Raw genomic sequence first — 18,428 nt, 5'->3', positions numbered from 1 at the left:
TCTCTCCCCGTGCGCAGCCCTAACTTCCCCCCGCAGTCCCCAGTTCAGCAGTGCAACTAAACTGACAGCTCCATCTTTCTCCTTCCTTCTGTTTATTAGAGGAGATGTGGAGGCCTCCATCACACGGGGGAGGAAAAGTGAAAATGTAATTGTGAGAGGAGCACGGCATATTTTTCACCTTGGTTTGAGCACTCTCTTTTATCTTTCTGTGCATAAATTATCTACCTCTGCCCATCCACTTTGCACCTCCAATGTTGCTTGCGCATCCTGATGATAAAAATAGCTGAGTAACTCTTGTTGATAAAAGATCTGAAAAAGAGTGTCAGTGGGAGTGTGACTGCCCTATTTTTGGTTAATTAAAATGTGAATATTTCCCCTGCTTCAAGCCCTTTGTGATTTTGTTTCTTTCTTTCCAAAATACTGAACTTTCAGCTTTACATTTGTAGGACCCAATGCCACCCCCAGAGGGGCATGGAGCCCAGCTGGGGCTGGCAGCAGTGCGGGGTCTCTGTCCCACCCTGCTCCCTGGGGGTCCCCATGGACGGTGGCTCAGGAAAGCGCCCGGGGGCTGAGCATCGCCAAGGGTGGTATTTTACTTGTGTGTAGCCCCTTTATTTCATGTGGAGGAGGACATTTCTCAGAGCTGGTTCAGCTGTCCAAAAGCATTCTTTAGCTGTAATTCTGATACTGAGTAAGAAATCTGGGTTCTGGTCCCAGACCAGGTGCCTGCCCTGCCTGGTCAGGGTAGCAGCTGGAGAGCCTCACTTAAAGAGATCCTACGACAATCCAGCACTTGGCAGGCTGTTGTAGGAACTATTACAGATTTGCTGTCATATTAGTGAACTCGAGTTTTCATTTCCAGCATCTTGCTATGCAGATGGTCTTTCAACTGTGGTTGCATCTAAACAGGAACCCAGGTGGCTGAAAATCAGCTAGGTTCACAGCGAGGCTTTGAACCTGACAATATGCCTGGCGTGCTTTCAGCACGTTGGTCTGTGCTGGGACCACATCAGCTGGTTTTAGATTTGAGGCTGATGCACATAGGCACTATTCTTGTTCCTGCAGTTTTTAATAGATCTGGACCCATGCGGCACTTTTTTCCTGAAAGGAAAAAACAACAACAAGAAGAAAAAAGGAGAAAAAAAGAAAAAATAATAATAAAAAATATAAATAAAAAAGAAGGAAGATATTGGTTATCAAGCAATAGTCCTTTTTGTAAAATGAGATGTGAATGATAAAAAGTAGTACTGGGAACTCAGACAAACCTGCATGAAACTGAAAATCTTTGTTCACTTAAGCCACGAGATCCCAGCATATCACAGGTCAGCACATTTCAGCAACATCGTGGACAAGTTCCATCACAGAGAAATTAGTAATAGAGTAATACAAAGAAATAAAGTCCAGGACTTCAAAAGGAATTGAAAAGTCTGTGTTTCAAGTCAGAAACCCATTTCTGGATAACAAGACTGCAAAGGAGATTTTAAAGATTTTCTTCTTACGTTACTCTTCTTCTGTACCTGCACATTCCTCCAAACACCTGGTCTCAGTCTGGCTGAGGCAGGCTATGCTAGAAGAAGCTCCTAGCCTCATCAGAAATGTAGTCTCAGATGTGCAGAAGCACAAGTGTTTTGCAGATCATGTGTAACTGACTGACAACACCTTCCTCTTAGTTTCCTCTTGGTTTGCACATTCCCACCTTGATTCCTTTATGGTGTGGCCCGTTTCACCCAAATTTAGCAGGAGATTTGTGCTTTCTGCTTATGTGGATAAGAGACTTTTGTCTTCTATATATTTTCAGTCAGCAGCTTCGGATGAGTCATTTTCTTATGACAAAGTGCAATGCTATTAACAACATTTGATGAAGTATAAGAGGAATCATACGTCTTCACAGTTCCCAGGCAGGAGGAAAATGAATCCTATTTGCACTTATGGGACAACATGAGGAAGCATCTTATGAGAGTGCACTGCAAGGCATTGGTGCTATGGCAATATTACAGTGCAGGCTTTTACACTCAGCTTTAATGATGGTGTCAACTCAAGCATCGTTGTTAAACAATGTAATCAAGTCCCTTAAACAGCTCATTTTGAGGAAAATTGCAAGTTTCAACGTAGGGGCGTGAAAAAAAAAAAGCTTAACTGGAAATCTAGAGAATGTACATTATGAATAGGTTGAAGAAAAGCTATCTTTTTTTTTGAAAATGTGTAGTTTAAAAAAAAAACAGAAAAGTTTCATCTATCATTTACATCTCAGAGCATAACCTGAATTTTTGTGTCTTTGGCTCTGGCTGGCAAATGCAGGTTCAGCTGACTGCTGGATCTGAAGTCTGGGAGAAATTTCCTTGTAGAATGACAGTGACCTTTGGAGTCTTTTTCTGTCAATTCAGTGGCTGCTCAGCATCATTCTTCAATTGGGGTCAAGAGGCTATAGCCCAGATGACCTGCTGGAGCAATCCTTCTTGGTGTGCAGGAGATGTCTGCTAAAAAAAACTCCTTTCTTTTGCTATTTCTTTCTTAAAGCTTTCCTATTTCTGACATATCTTCTGCAAAGGAGTAGGAAATTTCAGTCTTGAGAAGGATTTGAAAGGTAGGGATTTCTGTCGTTTTATGCGTTCACTACTCATGCATATCAAGGTCTTGCTGAGATGCTAAAAAGAAAGGTATGGGGCAGGTGGCAGCACTGGAGAAGCCAAAACACCCAGAAGATGGAAAGCAGCTGTGGCCTGTGAGTAAAGGTGAGCCAGAGTAACATGCTATTTATTTCTTTTTGGAAGTAGTCAGAAGTATCATTTTATATTTTGACACACTCCTACACCTGCTGTGAAGTGTAGGTGCCAGGTCCCCTGACGCAGTGCCTCAAATTCCTTCAAATGGAAAGACTGAGAGAACTTCAAACCATGCTTTGAAGACTTGAAGAACTGCAAAATTTATACTAATTAGAAACAAAACAAAACAAAACCTCTCTAGTGGAACTGCATTCAGTGCCTTCCTTTCTTCAAAGCATATGCAGAAGTGTTTTTGCTCTTTTATTTAGAGAAGTCTGGCTGATTAGATATTTTATTGCACAATATAATAATTATGCAAAACATGTACAGTACTTATGTTTACAATCACAATTTCTTTTGTATACGTTGAAATTTTCATTTATTTCATATTCTAAAACTAAATATTTTGAAAGAAAACTAAGAATGACTTTATAGAAAGGACAAACGTTGTGCATCCTTCTAGCAAGATTTTTAAAATCAGAATAAAAATTTGTCTTTATTTTCCACTTTATTGTGTGACAAAACCTTCTCTTTGCTGCTGTCTCAGGAGAACAGGTGTTCATTTGAGTAAGGTTTTACTCCTAGCCTCTCCAGATAAATATATTATAAGAATTCATAGAATAGACTCTTACTCCCTCAGACAACGACAATGTAGCGGGGAAAAATAGCCAGAGAACATTTGTCAGAAGGGCAATTTTCAGCTAAGGAACACAGTAATATTAATCTGTGCTCTAAAAGACAAGTGTACTTACTGTTTGCTTATTGTTCAGCATTGCATGTCCTGAGGTTGGTATCAATTTAAGTCCTGTGTTTTTGAAAAACCAAAGAGGAATAAAGTAGGTTTATAAGCATCAGGAATTTAGGGTCATCAAACAGGTAAGTCCAATTATTCCTGCTCTTAGATCTCCTCCCTATGCACAGGAACATTGTTCAGAATAAGGACTGTGCTTTAAAAGAGACCCAACTAATTTACAGCAGAGGAAAAGCAGGTCTTCAGAAAGCTTTCCAGATGACCGTGCCTCATTCCATCTGCAAGAGCCGTGTATAGAAGCCAGTTATTAAAATACCTGTTTGTGTTGGTAGTACTTGCTCGGAGTTTGGGACTGTCACCTTCTTGGTACTTCATGAATGCAGAAGGAAAACTGTTTTTAACAAAATAGTTGAAACTTACTGTGGTTCTCTTTGTAGCTTGACTATTTTAATAATCTGTATATTTACTCATGTATGGTTTCTATCTAATGAAGAAAAGCAAACAGTAAGTTAAACATGGCTACTCAGGAAGAAAACTTATCCTTCCTTCTCCTCCTTTAATTAAATAGTTTATCCAGATGCCCCTCCGTGTCCCCCTCCCCGAGCCCGTTTCACAAAATCCAGTCTCTCAGGTACACAACAGCACAGTAACATCGCTTTACACCTAAGAGGGACCAAGTCTGTTTATTCAAAGGTTAAACTCATTTATCTCACAAGAAATGAACTCCTGGACTAAAAATCATTCATAGAAATCATTTCCTATGTGAAAACATTTGTTGAAACCCAGAGACTTAACCAGGCCAAGCATGGTTATGACTGATTTGGACTAATGCTAGCTTTCAAAGTTGAGAAACATTTTGAGACTAATCCTCACAGTATTTACTCTGCATCTCATAAGACCATTTACCCTGGGGAAGGCTTAACTGAGCAAGAGTTTGTGGAATACTCTGAGAATAATTCTCCTGTTCACACTCTCCTTAATAACGCAGGCAGTGATGCAGAAGAGTAGGATTATTCTAGACAGTTCCCAAGAACATGCTTGTACATGCTAATGAGGAAAAAAAGAAAGCACTGGTGTTGTTCAGTCTAGAGGCAAGAATCCCAAGGAGGGACATGAGAAGTCTTTAATTATGTAAAAGCATATTGCACAGAACAAAGCATTAAGCCGTTATCCATGTCCACTCAGGGCAGCGTGAAAACAGATAGGCTTAAATTGCAGCAAAGGATAATTCTTTAGTTATTAATAAAAATGTTTTCTGCTGTATTTAAGAGCACTTGGGCACTGGCACAATTTGCCCATGGAGGATGTGGCTCTGCATTGCTGCTTGGAGAGCAGGATGGGAGATGGTTCGGATCTGTGTAATCCCACCGAGAATATGAGGTGCTTTAGGGATTTAAGTCCCTTTCAGTCCCTTATCCTACTAATATCTGACTTTTATTTCTCCTTGTTTTAGTAATATGTGTAGTAGTTAAACGTGATCTGAGATTTAAAGATCCTTAACTCATGTAAGTATTAATTAATGAAGATTTGGGACAATCCTGTGAGGCTACTATTCCCATTTTACAGATGGGGAAGCTAAATAAGGCGGATAAAGTGCTCAGGGTTGCACACAGATGCTGTGCTTTCAATTGAGCCCAGGAGTGCTGACTCCTCTGCTTTTCACATCCTTACAACCAGACACATTTATTTTCCTGTTACTACCTCTGCAAAACAGTCCCTTACTCACTGTCCAGAAAGGGCTTTCTCCTCCTTAGAGTGATAAAGTAGTGATCTGAAACCTGAGCAGAGCTCACCTCTGAAGCAAAGGAGTAAATGAACCTGATGGGAAGGATAAGGCTAAGCCTACAGGGAAGCAGTGAATAATTTCTTGTGAACTACAGCAAAAGGAAGAAATACAGAAACGACCAGAGAAAAAGGAAGCATTGCTGTTAAGTTGGGTGTCCTTTTAAGTACAGTCTTTCTGTGTCTTGGAAGATTTTTGTATAGTATAATTTTCAGAAACAATAAGAGCATACCAATAATAGTCATAAAATATTAATAAATATTAACTTTTAAAAACGTCCCTTTTGTATACATCCTCCTCTTTTTAACTGCTTATTTTATTTTGTTTCCTTTCTTGGAAGTATTCCCAAGGGGTAAATTGATGTTTTATACCCTCCTGGGAGCAGCCACCTCAGCAGTCAAACAATTATTTTCCACTTGATGTTTGAGCCATGCATAATAACAACAACAACAATACTACAAAGGGGATTTTTCTTTTAAATGCCTAGTTTCAGCCTGCTTAAGACTGATTTTTCACTGGTCATTGGTTTGTCTACCTCCTATAGCCCAGCTTCATCACCTCCAGGAAACCTGCACCACGAACGTGGACAAGAGTTTTACGCTCTGTCTGTTAATGCCAAAGTCAGCTTGGGTTACTCTACATGGCTGTTCAGTTATCTTAGTAAAACATTTGATTATATTTGATTTATATATTTACATTATAAATATTATATATGATATAAATATTACATATGATTTTATATTTATACATTTGATTATATTACCTTACAGATGAGGTGGAACAGATTCAAACCCTGAACCTTACAAATTTGGTGAGGACTTTTGGTACTGAAAAAACAATAACATTCTGCCACAGCAAGTGCCTTTTGACCTCTGTAGACTTAAACTGGTCTGTAAGGTGACTTAGTGGTGACCAGAGCTGGAAAATGCTCTTCCACCACACCTGAATCAAGAAAGCAGCTGTGATAAGTATAAAATGTATAAAATTTTGGCTGGCTAATAAAAGATGGAACATGTAAGTAAAAAATCTAAAATTCCAGAAATAGCAATTTGCAGTTTCTGAAGGTCTGAGCTGGGACAACATTGTGGCTCTCCATGCTTTGCTCAGTGCTGCATGTTTCTCTTTTGTCCAGATTTGGCTGAGGAGTGGACAAGACAAAGCTGTCTATTCATTCTTTATAATGTCTTTTTTCCACTTCTCATGATACAGTGATTTCCTCAGCTATGCTAAGTGGTCATCACTTCAAGCGCCTGGTTTCTTACACTTTCCAGCGGAGATGTGAGCAAGCAAGTAGAAAGCCAGCAGGAAGAAAAGGCAATGCACGAGGCGTATCACCAACAGTTTGTTTCAGAAGCTCAGTAGAGCAGAATCTGTTAATGCAACTGGAAAACTTCTTAGAGGGAAAGAAATAATTTTGATATGCTTTAACTAGCCGTTGGAAGGGAGTGGACTTGAAAAATAAATAGAAAAAAAAAAGAAAAAAGAAAAATTATACTTGCACTTTTTACAAATATGCTATTTCCCACTGCGGGGAAAAGGCAAGTTTTGCTCCTCTTCTGGGCTTGTATGTGAGCTCATCACCTGGCTGTCATCTGGCCCACACCACCCAGCATGTGCAATGTAGTGGGGTTGGAACAGGGCCGGGGTAGAACAGCATCTCATTCTTCCTAAAGGCTTAGTTATCCCATTTCCTGTAACAGTAGACTGTCATCTTGCTGCTAAGTTAAAGGTTAATTGGTAAAAAAGGGAGGTGATGTCATTGTCACCGTTTAATGGCAATACGCCTAAGTCTGTCCACCTCTGAAGGCAACAACCGCACTAAGCTGCTTTTGTCAGGAGTGCAAATGACAAAGATCTGCATTTAAACTGTGCAAAGGTTTCGAAAATTTCACCGATCTTTCCCTGCACTGAAGAAACAGGCACTATTGCAAATTCAGATCAATATGTTAAACAAGATTTCTGTTAACCCCTGCCCTGAGATGTGGCGTTCCTCATACCCATGCCTTGTCATTGCTCTCCCTCATCTTCTGAAGGAAAGAGAAAACCGTTCATTCACCGTTTAACCTAGACACCTCGGTATGCTTTATTTTTTATTTTTTATTTTTTTTTTTTCCTGGCAGGTAACGAATAATTAGATGGCTTCTTTCTTCTTATCCCTTATGCCCCTTAACAAAGTAAGCAAGTCAAAAGGAAGCGGTTGGCACACATACATCCAAACAACCTTTGAAACTGCTGAACTCAATGGAACAATTGTTCATGCTCTGGCAGTCACAGATCATGATGGAGGGAACATGTACAGCACAGTTTATGCAGAAACTTCATCTAAAACTAAGCAAAAAAAAAGCTTTGGTTAGCGCAGCACAGACATAGTTACAAAGAAGACAGCAGCTGCATTGAGCTGAATGCTATGGTTTTGTCCCCAAATAACCCTCTTTCATGTGTTGCCATACATTTGCTGATGCTAAATTGAATACGCAGCTTGAGGGTTAAGTCACACTTGTGTAAAACTGTCTCTGAGATCCCACTGAGACCTTGATATCATGAAGGACATGGCACTGGGAGATAAACACGAGTTAGTGGGACCTCTGTTCAATTAATCTCTCATACCTGTACCTCAATATAAAGGACTGAATGGACCGTCCGATTGAATTTCCTCCATCCTTGCCTCCTCTGAGTTGCCACTCAGCCAAACAAGAAATCAATCCACATCCTTTATGCACTAAGAGCAAAATTATAGTCGTGACGTACATTAAAGTCATAAACTGACACAACACCTTGAGGATCTCCAAAGTGACATTGTGATCCGATGATATTGGAAGATAAATTTTGTTTTATGAAAATAAGAATTAATGATGTCGGATCGCTTTGTTAAAGTGATTGCACTGTGGTTTAGTGGTTGACTGTACTCAAGTATTTGGAACTTAATTTGATATTGTATTCCCTACTACAGCCAGGAATATTACTAGTGGGAGATTTTATGAATAAAGATAAATTTGTAATAAACCATGGTACCTACTTAAAACCTCATTATCCCTATGCTGTTCTTTTCCTGAAAAGCTGCACATCAATTTTGGTGCTTGTTTCAGCAAATGCTGTTTGTTTTTTTTTTCACCTCTTATTCCCTTTGCACGTCCCAGCTGGCACTCTGTAACTTTTGGGGGAGGAGGGACCAGAGACATGCAGTTCAGAAGGAGGAAAGTAAGCACGAGCAGCCAGCGGAGCTCGGTGCAGCCCTTCGTGAGCAGGAAGCCTTTGGTCGGCACAGGGCTACGGCCAGCAGCCCCAGGCTCGGAGCAGGGCTGGCAGCGTGGCCCGCAGCCCCTCGTGACAGCCGTGCTGGGTGCATACGTCCTGCGGCTGGCGCCTCGGGACCCTCTGCTCTTGGAGAGTTCCCCACTTTTTGTCTGAGGCCAGTTCTTCAGGCCTTTCTGGGGCCCCATCTCCTCTTTCTGCCGCTCTGCCAGGCACACAGGGCCACTGCTGCCGTGGGGCCTCCACACGGGGCTGCGGGCAGGGCTGGGCCCGCCGGCCATCGCCGGGTCCCCCTCGGCCTGGCAGGGAGCTGCTCGCTGTAGGAGAGCGGGGAGACTGACTTTGCTAATTCTGAGGTTCTTATCAGATGCCTCTACGTTTCTTTATTGAGGCTTGCTGATTACTGTAGGTCTATCTGTTTGGAGTTAATATATTTTTTTAATATGTCTATAAACCACTAACAAGTTAAAAAATTCTTGATGTATGTCTTGCCTGTGCTGCTGATACCTTGTCAATCACAGGGTAAATCTGGTTATTCTCCCAGCACATGATCTAGTCAAAGCCTGTAAATTCCTCAGGCTAAATGTCCTGCTCCAGCTGAATTGCATTGGTTGCAAGAATAGAGGAGGGCAAGCTGAGAGGGATTAGGCTGCGAGGAGACTTGATTGCATACAGGTGTGCAATAAACCCTGAGGTTTGGGTGCAGTCTAGAAATATGGGAGGGCTACGCTTAGGTCAGGGCTAGGTTTGATGTGATCCAGTGAGAGGAGTTTGGCAGAGAGCAACCTTAGCTGGGCTATATTTTGGACTAAGTCTTGAATCATGCAGAACTGAGACCACATTTGGTCTTTCAGCGGCGCTCAGTGATGCTCAGTCTGAGGGAGCTCTGCGCAGCCTGGGAGAGGGGCAGCGAGACGCTGTGAGCCAGGTAAGCCTTGGCCAGAGCCCTTTCACCCGAGCATGTCCTTGTCTCTGGGAGTCTCACTGGATGCTGTGTGTTTCTAAGTCATTTTGCTTCTGAAAACAGAGATTAAACATTGTCTGGGCTGCTTTTCTTGATACTTTGGAAATCATTAGCCCAGAAACAGTGTTAGCTTAAGTGATTATGGATGTGGAGGTATGGAAGTCTCTGTTAAGCTGATTTCTATCATGACAAAGCTTGGTTCTCTGAAACCCTTTTTCTTTTCAGTATTATCAGCCCTCATGTATCACAGTAGTACACAAGTGTCTAAAAACACCATAGAGCTTCTTCATTCTAAGAGAGCCTGTCTAGTAAGCCTTGCACCAAAATTGCATTTTTTTCCTTGTGAGACTGGCAGCTGCCAGAGAATGTGATGTATCCGTCTGATTGTACCTGGAAAATAAGTACTGAAAGGCTCTGCCTCTCATCTCCCCCCTGTGGCTGGTACTTACCAATGCTCTGCTGGAGAGCAGCCCTCGCTGAGCTGAGCAAATGGCACTCCGAGCTGCACCAGGGGCTGCTGGCAGCTGGATAGATCGGGATCTTTCTGCTAAATGGAGCTTGAGAGGAATTTGGAAGGATCAGTTTATGGGTTGTCATTTATGTGACGACCTTGACCCGGGATGCTCTTACACAGCATCCTGTAAAAACTGGTAACAGATGTAGCAAAACTTCCCGCGTAGTTGATAAATATGCATGTACTCCTTAGCCACATGGGATTAGTAGAAATTTCATTCTGTACAAAGAATAAATCTGAAGCTAATTCTTTTGTTGTTAGTATTTTTGTTTCGTTTTTGAAAACTTGGGTTTAGAGTTAGAAAAATACCTTTTGGCAGAATAAATACTTTTTTTCTTAACTTGTTTATACCTAGAACACGGATAAAGTCTCTGATTGAATCTGATTTTATTTACATTGGCTTCCCAACAAGCATGTTCCTCTGACTTTGTTTGAGAAACTGCTGCAGTCGTGGTTCTGGGCACGGTGAGGCTTGCTCCACCTGCTGCTTACAGACTCCTTGGCCTCAGTAGCTGCTTCTCAGTTTACCCTTCCTGTATTTGTGCTTTCATTCCACTTTCACAGCTTTGAAGCTTTTTACTATATTGAATTACACTTGCTTGCTTCTTGTAAAATGTTCTTTAAATACGTTATGCCAGGATTAAGCTGCTGAAATATAAGCATGAAATGTCACCATCAGCTCACTATCAGACAACTGTGGTGGAACACAATGTGCAAAATACTTGAGATCCCTGTCTGCTACTTGAGCAGCAATTTCTGAGGAGGAACTTCTTTGCCCATAAGTGCTCAGCTTTGTGCTTTGCAGCTTCTCTGTTCCCTGCCACATCAACTGGTGTAAGGGCTACCTGGGCTGCAGTGGGAGAAGAAGCAGTGGTTACAGTGTCATTGTCCAGTGAGAATACTTTAAGCTCAAGAATAAAATCTTTTCTTTCTTCAACTGCAAAGGGCTTGCACTTCATCTTATCTTCAAGGCTAATTAAATCACAAAACAAGAAATTGAGCCAACTGCCATGTATTTAGTGCACTTGTACCTAATGAAAAACCTGAGCCATTGGAAGCAATCTAAAGGGAAACTTTTGAAGAATGATTCTTTCCCCTTCTTCTCCCTGGGTTATTTTAATACTGGAAGCTTGAGTGCTAAATGCTGAGTGCTGTGGCAGCTCTTATCCAACAGATACCTGACACCGAAGTTCGAACACTGTTAATTTGAACAGGCTGGATTTCAGGAAGACATAGCTATTGATTGTTAGTTATCCTCTGCAAGTAATTTATTTTAGTTAATGGGTAATTTTTCTGGGTTTTTGTTTTGAAAAACATGTTGGATCTTCCAGGAACTTGGAACACTCCACTTGTTTCTGTTAAGGCCCAGTGAAGTCAACTGAAAAATTCTGACTACAGTAATCTCTTGCGTGTTATCTTCTGGGAGGAAGAGGAAGGGCAAGGCAGCTTTCTGAACTTTATCACCAGTACTTAGTGTAGGTGAGGAATAAAAGGCAAAGCCCTGCAATTTTCATGTAAATTGCTGATAAATAGCAGCATCCAAATCTAGTGCCATGCAAGAAGCAGATACACCCAGCCGATGCCCTGCTGATGGGAATGAGAAGGCATCACCCCATTGTTGCTCAGGCTAGAAGCATATGTTGGCATAGACAATCCCAGGTGCAAGAACTGCTCAGTGTCAGTGCTGCTGAAAAGACTGAAGTGAGAACAATAATGTTGTTAAGCAGTATTATTGTTTAACAAAGCTGAAAATAATTCTTAAAAGGAGGCTTTTTATACACAGGAACAGGCACTAGTGTCCAATTTCTGAGGCAAGTCTGTGGCTATTCATGAGGCTATGCTGGAACGGTCAAGGATTTGGCGCTCTGTTTCTGGGGGCTCATTCAAAAAAGGGGGGGGGTGGAGTTGAATTTCAGTCTGTTCATCCATTAATTGGTTTATTTTTGTCTTGTGCAGATAAATGATCAGCCTGTTAAGTCAGACAATCTGAAAGATTCTGGCATTTATCAGTATGCAGGAAGTACTCCAGTTACTTAGAAGCACGGTAATGTTATCCCCATCTACTCCCCAGGTATATTTTTGCCTGAAAAGCTCTGTTTTCTATCAGTAGCAGTACTGTGTTTTGTCTCAGTGGTTATAGAAGACAGAGGCTGAATCAGGAGTAGAGGAAGCACATCTGGGTGCTGTTTGACTGCTGTGCTAGGAATTGTTGCCCATTGACTATGAAGAAGAACACAATTGTTTGGCTTTTCAGATTGTAATTCAAATTAAAATAGAGTATTTCCATTCAAACCTCCCACAGCAAAGGGGGCCAGCTGACCTGAATTACTGAGTCTGTCGTAGTTCAGTCCTCTGGCAGCTCCTCAGCTTTGTCTGTATCAAGTCTCCTTGGTACCTTTCTGACTTTATTGACAAGGAGGAGCACAGACCCATCCCCAAACATAAACAAAACTGTGGCCATTTCTGAAAAAAATGGTCTTATATGTACCACAAAGAGAAGCCTGGTGAAGATGAGGCTGCTCTGAAGTACAAAAAAGCTCCTGGAGTAATTTCTACAGCATCTCTTCTCCATCCCTCATACTCATTTGGTTTGTGCTAGAAAAATTTCTGGAGGAATCTGAAACCCTTGGCTGTAACACTCAAACTACAAGAGCACTTCAGGCAGCTGCGCTGTGCTGATGGGGCTGGGATTTGGCCGGTGGCTTTATTGCGTGTATTTTGTGTTGATTAAATACAAGAGCATCTGATGGTGTTCCAAGGCAGTGGCTGTGTAACCTCCTTTGATTGCTGTCCTTATTATAATGAAGGATAAACTACCAGCTTATAAAACTCAGAAAAAGAAAGCAGTTGGGTCTATGTATGCAAAACCTCTGGAAAATATTGAATAATATAGATGCTGTGGACTGGGTTAGGATGTACAGCAATTAAATTTTAGTTTACTGTATCTGAACCAAAAATGATTATTATAGATTGGAAAAGCGAGCAGTTCTTTATTCTGCTGGCAAAAGTAGAGACTAAATCAAACACTCACAAAATGTACTTATGTACAAAAATGTACTTATTTTTTAATAAGATGAAAATTTTTTAATTGGATGAAAACTTATATTAGTTTTCATCCAGGACCATCGTAATTGGAATTACTAGCTAATAAATACCTCTTGAATTTTAAGTGGTGATGGGCAAATATGAATTCATGATGTATATTAATGAGGAAATTCATCTTACATGATTTGAAAGGACAAGCCTGGTTTTGTTTTGTCTTTGCAAGGACAAAGATATGTTCATCTCATGGCTTCATTATGGTTGTGCGGGGTGTGACAGAAGTTTGACCTTTTCATCATTTTGTATTCTCCGTGAATCCCTTAGTTTCTCACTCATTCTCCAGGTATGGGCTTTCAGATACCGGGAAATTAAATGGCCTGCAGTAACTCAGCAGTGCAAAGTCAGAACTGGAATATTTATAACTTGTTTAGCCTGAAGTATGCTCCAACCTTACGGAAGGGCCAGCACCAGACTGAAGTAACGAGCTATAATACATTGACATATTAATGAGGAACACTTAGAGAACTGCGACTCTTCCAAGCATCTTAGAATACCTAATTATGAAAAAAGATCAGTGAATGGAAATGTGAGAAACTGAGATGGGCTTCTGTGAGGAGAATCAGTAGGAGAGTAGACAAATTTGATCCACAGTCAAATAACTGGTATGATCCTCTCTGCTATGATGTGGGGCAGAATGCCTGCTAAAATAAAATGTGACTTGCCTGGGTAAAGACACGAGTCCTCTGGCACTGATATCCAGCTGCTTGATGGATCCAGCTCACCTGCTGCCTTCGTTAGTTAAGGAACAAAATGATTATCTGGTGGTGATGAGTGCTCTGTGGGGTCACAGCATGCAAAAGGGGTGATGGTGCACGGAGCAAGGTCTGGGGCTATGAGGGGCTTGGTGCTTGCTTAGAGCTGCTGGGGAGGAGCAGTGGGCAGAGCCTTGGCATCCTGGCCTGGGGCACGCGTTCTGGGAGAAAGCGAGGTTACCCCTGCCAGTGTTGGGTTTCTTGCCACAAAGCCTACCACACAAAGCAAAATGCCTTGGCATTCGTGCAGGCTGCCTACAAAGCCTTGGTATGTGTCAGAAGTAGTCCTGCATGTGTTTTAGCACTGAGAGCAGTGTCTCACGGATGTTGCTTTGCTGCCTGCCATGGCTTCTCCATTCCTTTTCTGCTGTCCCCTGGGCAGGTATCCACTCAGGCCTTAATTTGTACATAACTCGGTTCAGTTGGCTCTTAGAGGCATATCTGGTGGAAAGCACTTAGGGCAAACTTGCCCTGTGCAGTGACTGCAGAACTACAGTATTTCAAGAACTGAAACAATTTGATAAAATAGCTTTTTTTTTTTTTTTTTTTGCTTGGAGACAAAACTTTTATTGTAGCAAATGGAAATAAAATCAATATACATGGAAATGACCTGCATTTTGGGATCCTGGGTATTGTTGATTTAATACTATTTACTTAACGGCTTGGTAAATGTGTGGTTTGTCTCAATAGATTTTTGAAGAAAAGGGTAACGTTTTATAGTAAACAGTATAAAATTCAAGTGAAGGCATCTTAATCAACTCCTATAAAAATTAAATGAGCGATTGAACATGTCATAAGCTGAAGTCATATTTTATCATGCTACTCATTAATGCTGGAGCTTCTTTGGTGATGGCTTCATTTAATATTCAGGAGGGTTTTAGTGCAGAAGTGCTCCATTCTTCTTGGGTTGCTTCCTTCCTTGTCTCCATCCAAAACACTGACCCTGTCCAGTCTCTTAGAAAAAGTAGATTTTTTTTAAAGCTTCTGTTTAATGTAAGTGTACATAATGAAATTTGGGATTATGCTGAGACCTTATTATTCTGGAGGCTTCCTGTACCATTTTGCTGCAGAATATAATCAAGCTACTCACATCTGCAATGTTTGGGAAGGGCTTGGATGAATCAGCCTAGGATATAATGCCACAGGACTGCGGCCACTCAGCCTGGTTCAGATACAGAGCCATTTTAAGGAGCATTTGGGCTGGTGAAGAAGGTCATTAAAGAAAGGAACCCCGTCCGCCTGTTCGAAAGGGGCATCCTTCCTTGGAAGGCTGAGAGCCTCCTTCAGCAGCAGGGTTGGAAGCAGTGGGATTCAAAAGGCGGTGACCCTGGGCTCAGCAGAAACCTGAATCTGTAGATGTGAAGGCCTCAGCCTGGGGCAGGGAGGTCCTTGTGAGGAAGTCCCTGCCCTGTGGAAAGGGTCCTTGTGGCATCCGCAATCTGGGAACACTCTGCAAAGCAACTTCTAAGGGATTGCCAGGAACAAGGTTTGATTCCTTTCTTAGGCTGAGGAGGCAGGTTGGTAGCTTGTAACTTCTGAGAGTATGGATGTCTTTCCACTGAACATAAAATAAGACTGAATTATATATTGTTTCATGTATTTATTTTATAAGAGGCAAAAAAATTGTACTGGAAGATCAAGTACCTGTCTTCAGTGAAGGAATCTCTAATAAAAAAAATTGTAGATGAATGTCTTTCTAGCTTCCATAGCAGTGGTAACAGTGAATGACAAATACAACTTCTAAATGAATACATTTGCGTCCGTATTTATTGCAGGCAATCTTGAAATATCCTGAAGCAAAAGAGGTTTGTGTTGTGAAAAAGAGACTTTAAGGTGACACTGGTAAGCAAAGCGGTGACTTCCTTATGAAAAATGTCGAGTGCTGGGGGCAGAGCCCAGAACTTCAGCACAGTGTTTGTGGGAGGGAAACGTGCAGTGGTCGTGCTCAAGCAGGCAGGGGGCTACCAGGTGTCCCACTGGGAAGGGGAGAAACCTCTGAACCCTGCTGTTATTGCTGTTAGTGCTGATGTGATTTAGCTCCTCTGGAGAGAACGGTGCTGTCATTCATTTGCAGTGACGTTCCTGCAGAGGTGGCTTTCCCAGCTAGCTGAACTGATACTGCTGAGTTCAAGCTTAGAGGTAGTTCTCATTCATGGCTTTTCTCCTTTTCCCTCCCCCTGGTATTTCTCAGCTACTCCATGCAGTATTTTATCATTGTCTTCTCATCAAGGTTTCTTCTACAGCAATAACTAATCGAGCACATGGCTGTTGGATTTTTTTATTTTTATTTTTTCCCAGAGCTGGGTACCTCTAAGAGCTGGATGGTGGGGAAGCCTTCACAGGGAGGACATGGCTTTATTATAACCAGAGTTCATAGCAGCGCTGAGCAGCTGAGAGCTGCGAGGAGGAGGATGCTGAGAAATACATGCCAAGTCACTTGATGCTCCTTTCCCAAATGTCTTCTAATTTTAAACACTTAAATAATTGACTATTTATAAATGTTTCAATGGAAAAATCCCCAAGCTCAGTGACAGATGGTCAATCGCACCTTGAATGAGGTGATTATTGTAACAGTCAGCACAGATCTCTGAATAATGCTTTTCCCACTGACTCCAGTGTTGCTTATTTGGGTCACGCTGAAAATAGCCTTAGCTAAAAGGTGTATGGAGCATCTGCCAAATCATGTAATCTGTCTCTGTTTCAGCCCTCCTAAGTAAATACGCTTGAACATTGAGATGGCAACGAAGTAGATGAATACAAATGTTCAGAGTCAGACTTCTTTTGGCAGGAGTGATGATTTTGTTAAATAAACTGTCCCCCCTTGCATCTGCATTTGTTGTTCCTCTTTGGTGGAAAATAAGAGTAACTCCTAGAAGATCTCTACCTCTCATCAAGGAAAATGCTCAGCACCCTCTCCCTTGGCAATAAATAAGAACAAATGATTCTGCAGAAGTTAAGTTCTGAGGGTTTGTTTTTTAGTGTTGTATCATGAGGTGATGTTGATGGTCCTATTGTCAAGGCAGTAAGCAGAGAGTCATGCATCTTATAGTGAAGAGATGTTAAAGAAATTCATTCACTGTGCCAACATGAATTGTGACTCACTTCAGACTCCTGAGCCGAGGTCAGCAGTGCTGAATTCCCGCTGTATCCCGATTTCATTTGGAAATCTCTCTTTTATGCAATTTGCTGAAGCCCTGAAGACAACCTATTCATTAACTCTTTGAAATAGAATATTAAAATGTCAAAGTCAATCATAAAGCTGACAGAATTGCAAAGATAACCATTTCCTTATCAAACACACCCAGAATTAAACACTTTGTGCATCCTCAGATCAGTCCTGCCAGTGCCGAGTGTCCTTTGCTCCCTCTGCGTGCGGGGGGTTTCTGGTCTCACACCTGATGGGCTGTGCCAGGGGTTATAAAGGTGGACCCCAGTTCCACGGAAGGATCACATTCAAAGATCAAAGCAGATTTTTGCGCTGGTGTCAAATTCTGGAATTTCTGGAAGCCTGCTCAAAGGCGGTGTGCTGCGTGGAGGTGCAGTCCTGCTCCAGGCCGTGGCTGTGCCTGGATGGCTCACAGGGAGCCCTGCCGTGCGGTCAGGTAAACTACCTCGCCGTGTCGGTGACACTGAGGGCTCCTTTTGCTATTCCGTATCCTCTGGATTTCCCAAAGGTAGATGAAGCGGTGAGAAGCTTCACAGAGCAGCTGCACACCTAAAATCCATTCTTTTGAACACTGTAGAAGAGAAACTTCTGCCTCACGACTTCTCTTCATATTTACAGCTCAGCCCTCGCTGCCCGGGCAGGCTTTGCACAGCTCAGCACAGGGACGTTGGCCAAGCTGGGGCCGCCTGGCGCTGTGGGGGTCCCCTCTCTGCTGTCCAGTGGCCGGGGTCAGGCAGCCCCTGCCCCGGGGCCAGCACCTCCCGCAGCCCCAGGCACCGTGGCGCTGATGTGCTCCTGCGCTGCTCGGGGCTGGGAGCTCCCCAGGGCTGCTGTCTGATGTCAGCAGCTATTTTTAGTGCTAGCGAGGAGTTTGGAGTGCTGTCTGCATTGTAAGTTCCGTCCTTGCTTGGTTTTGTGCTCTGCCATGTCCTGTGTTACGTGGATTGGCTTAGGCTGCAGTGGCTCCTGAGCTCCAGGCCTTAACTGTGAACAAAATTTCCCGTGCGCTTGCTGCGGGAAGTGGTTGAATACTCCCCAAGCCTGAGATGAGAAACAAAGGTAATAGCATCCCTGTTTTCTGAAGAGACAGACTCTTCTTCTGTCAGGCTGAAGAGTGCATTGACTGCATCATTTCCCCCTTTTTGTGGTTACTCAGATGTCTTTGTCAAGGACAGTCTTTGAGTGGTTCAGGTTTTAATACCCTGCCACATGCTATCCTGTAATTCCTGCTCTTAGGAGAACCTGTGCTAAATTATGCATAAACGCCCATGCACACTCTGTGGCAGCCAGCAGTTCTATTTTGTTTGCAAAGAGAAGCTTCTGAGTTCTGTGAATGAAATTACCGGGGTGAGTACTGGTGGCATTTAACTGGCATTTAACAG

At 42.3% G+C, this 18,428-nt stretch overlaps 2 long non-coding RNA genes across 2 annotated transcripts; both read left to right on the top strand.

Moving 5' to 3' along the window:
- The first annotated feature begins 2,637 nt into the window (after positions 1-2,637).
- On the top strand, positions 2,638-6,989 carry LOC118169258. The gene is made up of 2 exons (XR_004751985.1): positions 2,638-2,732; positions 6,067-6,989. It is a non-coding gene; the product is annotated as an uncharacterized LOC118169258 (long non-coding RNA).
- Positions 6,990-9,290: 2,301 nt separating this feature from the next.
- On the top strand, positions 9,291-16,938 carry LOC118168748. Its single transcript, XR_004751771.1, has 4 exons — positions 9,291-9,476; positions 11,358-11,505; positions 15,656-15,722; positions 16,179-16,938. It is a non-coding gene; the product is annotated as an uncharacterized LOC118168748 (long non-coding RNA).
- Positions 16,939-18,428: the final 1,490 nt, after the last annotated feature.

The sequence above is a fragment of the Oxyura jamaicensis genome, chromosome 6, assembly GCF_011077185.1.
Source record: "Oxyura jamaicensis isolate SHBP4307 breed ruddy duck chromosome 6, BPBGC_Ojam_1.0, whole genome shotgun sequence".
Classification (NCBI taxonomy): domain Eukaryota; kingdom Metazoa; phylum Chordata; class Aves; order Anseriformes; family Anatidae; genus Oxyura; species Oxyura jamaicensis.
Note: the sequence above shows the minus strand (reverse complement) of the source record. Positions and strands in the feature narration are given on the sequence as shown.